Raw genomic sequence first — 5,838 nt, forward strand, 5'->3', positions numbered from 1 at the left:
GCTGGACTAGTTCACAACTCTACCCACAGTTCATTAATGTATCTCTTTTCTATTATTCCCTTTAATTTTTATCACTTCTAATAGATGTGAGATGGTATCTGAGAATTGTTTTATTTTGCATTTCTCTAACATTAGTGATTTAGAGCATTTTTTCATATGACCATTGATATCTTTGATTTCTTCTTCTAAAAACTGCCTGCTTATATCTTTTGACCATATATCACTTGAAGAATGGGAGTAAATAATTTAATCGAACAATCAATAAACATTTAATAAGTGGTAGACATCTATTTGGGCAGCTAGTTCATACAGTAGATAAAGTACTAAGTCTGGAATCAGGAAGACTCACCTTCCTGAGTTCAAATTTGGCTTCAGGCACTTACTAGCTGGGTGATCCTGGGCAAGTTACTTAACCCTGTTTGCACATGACTAAAAACAACTATAAACAAAGAAAATCTACTTGGCATTGTGATAAATGCTGAAGATACAAAGAAAAAAACAAAAACAAGAATGTCTCTACCCTAAAGAAGTTTTCATTTAAAAATATTATTTTTAAAATAATAACTTTTTATTTTCAAAATATATGCAAAAATATTTCTCAACACTTACCCTTGCCAAACCTTGTGTTTCAAATTTTTCCTCCCTCCTTTCCCCTCACTCTCTCCCCTCCACTGTAAGTAATCCAATATATGTTAAACATGTGCAATTCTTCTATACATATTTCCATACTTATCATGCTGTACAAGAAAAATCAGATCAAAAGGAAAAAAATGAGAAAGAAAACAAAAATCAAGCAAACAACAAAGTGAAACAAGCAAACAAAAGTGAAAATATTGTATTGTGATCCACACTCAGTCCCAGCAATCCTCTTTCTGGGTGCTGATGGCTCTCTCCATCACAATTCTATTGGAACTGTTGAATCACTTCTCTGTTGAAAAAAGCCAAGTCCGTCAGAATTGGTTATCACAAAATCTTGTTGTTGTATTTTGTGTTCTCTTGGTTCTACTCATTTCACTCAGCATCAGTTCATGTAAGTTTCTCTAGGTCTCTCTGAAATCATCCTGCTGGTCATTTTTTACAGAACAATAATATCCCATAATATTCATATACCATAACTTATTCAGCCGTTCCCCAACTGATGGGCATCCATTCAGTTTCCAGTTCCTTGCCACTACAAACAGGGCTGCCACAAACATTCTTGCACATGTAGGTCCCTTTCTTTCTTTTAAGATCTCTTTGGGATATAAGCTCAGTAGAAACACTATTGGATCAAAGGGTATGCACAGTTTGATAGCCCTTTGGGCATAGTTCCATATTGCTCTACAGATTAGTTGGATCAGATCACAACTCCACCAACAATGTATTTTTCCCATATCACTTCCAGCATTTATCATTATCTTTTCCTGTCATTTTAGCCAATCTAAGAAGTGTGTAGTGGTACCTCAGAGTTGTCTTTATTTGCATTTTTCTGATCAATGGTGATTTAGAGCTTTTTTTATATGACTAGAAATTGTTTTAATTTCTTCATCTGAAAATTGCTCATATCCTTTGACCATTTACCATTTGGAGAATGGCTTGTATTCTTATATATTTGAAGCAATTTTCTATATATTTTAGAAACCCTTTATCACAACCCTTGTATGTAAATTTTCCCCAATTTTCTGCTTCCCTTCTATTCTTGTCTTTATTGGTTTTGTTTATCCAAAAACTTTTTAACTTAATATAATCAAGATTATCCATTTTACATTTCATAATGCACTCATATTCTTCTTTGACCACATATTGCTTCCTTCTTCACAGATCTGAGAAGTAAATATCCTTTATTCTTCTAATTTGTTTATATTATCACTTTATGTCCAAATCATGAACTTATTTTGACCTTATCTTGGTATTGGGTGTTAGTTGTTGGTCAATGCTTAATTCCTGTCATACTATTTTCTAATTTTCCCAGCAGTTTGTCAAATAGTGAGTTCTTATCCCAAAAGCTGCGGTCTTTGAGTTTGTCAAATACTAGATTACTGTAGTCATTAACTATTGTGTTTTGTGAACCTAACCTATTCCACTGATCAATTACTTTTATTTCTTTGCCAGTACCAAATAATTTTGATGACTTCTGAAGCTTTCATTTTAATAGGGAATACAGATGTGTGTGTGTAGAGAGGGGTTGGATACAAAAGATGTTAAGTTAAATAAAAGGAAGAATTGGACACTGATAATATATTCAGTCACAAAGAGTGAAATGTTGAGTCTCCTCTACACCTAGGAGAGTAGAATAATGGTGATGCCCAGTAATCAGATAGTTTGAAAAGAGGATTAGGGTTATGAAGGAAAGATAAGAAATTCTTTCTTAAACAGCCAGTTTGAAATATCAATTAGGCTATTGGTGATATAGAACTATGGTTTAAAGAAGAAACTGGACCTGCATATAAATCAGTGTGTCATCTACATTTATACTCTAGAGAGTATAAATAAATCCACGGAAGCTAATGAGGTGACTAAGAATATATAGATAGAAAAGAAGAGTTCCCAGGACAAAGTTTAAGGAAGTGTCCACAGTTATGAGTCATGATTTGGAAGAATCAAAAAAGAAGACTAAGGAGTGATCAGACTGTTGGGAGAAGAACTAGGAGAGTTATGTCATGATTTATTAAGAGAGATCATTGGTCACTTTGGAGAGAGTAATTTCAATTGAGTAATTAAATTGGAAATCAGATTGCAAAGGACTGAGGAGTGAAGGAGAAAAGAGCAAATTATAAACAGAATGTAAATTTTTTTTTCTGGGAGTTCAGCTGAAAATGGAAAGAAAATCAGCAAAGGGGCTGTTTAAAAAGTGGACCTCTAAAAATAGAGGATACACTTTTAAATTTAAGCATTATTAACATTTTCCTCATTACTTTCTTCAGTTTAGACAGTTAGCAGAATGATAAATTAAACCTTATTTTGTAGTGGTTACAGCTTTTCAAGGTGTAAATGGTCACAACGTCAATTAAACAATCCCCTGACCCCTAAAGCTGGCTCCAATACCTCCCTCAATAATATTTTGTGGGGATGATAGAATCTAGTGAAATGTTTTTGTTGTTTTAAGGATGGGAGAGGTTTTGGCATATTTCAAAGTAATCAATAGTTAGAAAGAGGTTGAAGATTAGAGAGAAAAGAGATAAGGTGGCAATGTGGAAGAGAAGATGGAAGGTGATGGGATCAAAGGCACATGAAGAGAGGCGACCTTGCCAAGAAGGATTACTTCATTGTCTCCTTGTTTTAAAAATTGGGATATGGGATCGGATGATCTTTAAGATCCTCTAAAGTCCCCAAATTCTTTACTTCTACAAATAAGACAGAGTTCCTGCCTTTAAATAGTTTATGGTTTAATTAGAGACATTAAAGCACTGGCATATGAAATAGTAAGCCATTCCAATACAATATAACAAACATTTGCTTAGCACCTGGTATGTGCAGGGCAGTTTGGTAGGTGCTAGAGATACAAAGACAAAACAAAATATAGTCTGTTTTCTTGCCATATGTTTCTTCTCTGTTCTACTCACAGTTTTAGAATTCTAGGACAGTGGTATCAGTCTCAAATAGAAAAAGGGGCCACTAAACCATACATAAGGATCCCTGTGGACTTTATATTGACTTTGTTTTAAAATTTAAACATCTATTTTATTATATTTTTATTTATTTTGCTAAGTATTTCTTAATTATATTGAAAACTGGTCTCACTTGGATGTCTTCTCGGGTATTTGACATCTCTGTTCTAAGGCAAAAAAGAATGAAAGATGAGGTTCTGGAGCAGTATTAAAATTTTAATAAATGAATACATTTTATAAGGCTTTGATTATGGCCATAGGTAATAAAACATACTGTGTTTTATTGTGTTGTGTTTGAGGATAAAGAAGAGAGACAAGTGAGATGTATATACATTCAAAAGAATGGTGTTGAACAATAGGTCAATCCATGGCAGGTGAAAATAAATCTCAGGTTCCCAGGCCAGTGTTAGGGCAAGGGGTGGAGAGAAATCTAGACAAACGAGTTGTTTGGTCTCCTAAAACATTTGGGGAATGAAAACAGGCCAATACAATGTGGAGAAAATGGGAAAGAGGAGAGTCTGAGATGGGGATCTGCAGCAAATGAGAATAATGGGTGTAGTTTGAGGCAAATTTGGTGAATGTGTGGTTGAGAGCATTGAGAATAGTATAGCACATGGTCACATTTGGTTTGACACTGTTGGGATGGAACTGTGGAGTGTAAAGATGAAAGATTGCTGAAATAAGAGTAGACCATTTGGGTTTGTGGTGGGTAAGAATTATGTTCCATAATATAAAGATTATAGAGGCAGCATGGCATAGTGGCTATTAAACTGGCCCTAACCTATATCCCAAAGAGATCTTAAAGGAGGGGAAAGGACCCACATGTGCAAAAATGTTTGTGGCAGCCCTCTTTGTAGTGGCTAGAAAGTAGAAATCCAATGGATGCCCATCAGTAGGAGAATGGCTGAATAAATTGTAGCATATGAATGTTATGGAATATTATTGTTCTGTAAGAAATGACCAACAGGATGATTTCAGAAAGGTCTGGAGAGGCTTATATGAACTGATGCTGAGTGAAATGAGCAGAACCAGGAGATCATTGTGCACAGCAACAACAAGATTATACAATTATGATGGATATGGTTCTTTCTAACAATGAGATGATCCAGGCCAGTTCCAGTGATCTTATGATAAAGAGAGCAATCTACATCCAGAGAGAGGAATGGGGAAAGTGAGTGTGGTTCACAACATAATATTCTCACTCTTTTTGTTGTTGTTCACTTGCATTTTGTTCTTGCTCAATATTTTTCCTTTTTGATCTGATCTTTCTTGTGCAGCAAGAGAATTGTATAAATGTTTACACATATTGGATTTAACATATATTTTAATATATATAACATATATTGGATTGCTTGCCATCTAGGAGAGGAAGAAATCTGAAACACAAGGCTGTGCAAAGGTCAATGTTGAAAAATTATCCATGCATATATTTTGAAAATAAAAAGCTTAAAAAAAAAACTTGCCCTAAAAGGCCAGAAGAACTGGATTCAAGTACTATTTGTGATTCATGCTAACAACTCTGGGCAAGTCACTGGGCAGGTATCAGTATGCTAAACAATTCTAGAAGATCATACATTACAAAAAAAGTTCTGGCTTGAATTAGTAGAAAGAGTTTCCCCACCTGGGAGTATTTTAAAAAGATGAAACCCCTAGTGTAGTCCCTATTTAGGGGCTATAGCAGTTGAGAGCAATGTTTTGAAGACAATTATAATGATAATTTTTAAAAATTGACATTTAAATTGTTTTAAAGTTTGCAAAGCAAGAATGATTTCAGAAAGGCCTGGAGAGACTTACATTAACTGATGCTGAGTGAAATGAGCAGAACCAGGATTTCATTATATACTTCAACAACAATACTGTATGAGGATGTATTCTGATGGAAGTGGCCCTCTTTAGCAATGAGATGAACCAAATCAGTTCCAATAGAGCAGTAATAAACTGAACCAGTTATACCCAGCAAAAGAACTCTGGGAGATGGCTATGGACCACTACATAGAATTCCCAATCTCTCTATTTTTGCCCGCCTGCATTTTTGATTTCCTTCACAGGCTAATTGTACCCTAATTCAAACTCCTATTCTTTTGTACAGCAAAATAACTGTTTGAACGTGTATACATATATTGTATTTAACTTACACTTTAACATATTTAACATATATTGGTCAACCTGTCATCCGGGGGAAGGGGGTGGGAGGAAAGAGGGAAAAAGTTAGAACAAAAGGATTTGCAACTGTCAATGCTGAAAAATTACC

The sequence above is a fragment of the Antechinus flavipes genome, chromosome 1, assembly GCF_016432865.1.
Source record: "Antechinus flavipes isolate AdamAnt ecotype Samford, QLD, Australia chromosome 1, AdamAnt_v2, whole genome shotgun sequence".
Lineage (NCBI taxonomy): Eukaryota > Metazoa > Chordata > Mammalia > Dasyuromorphia > Dasyuridae > Antechinus > Antechinus flavipes.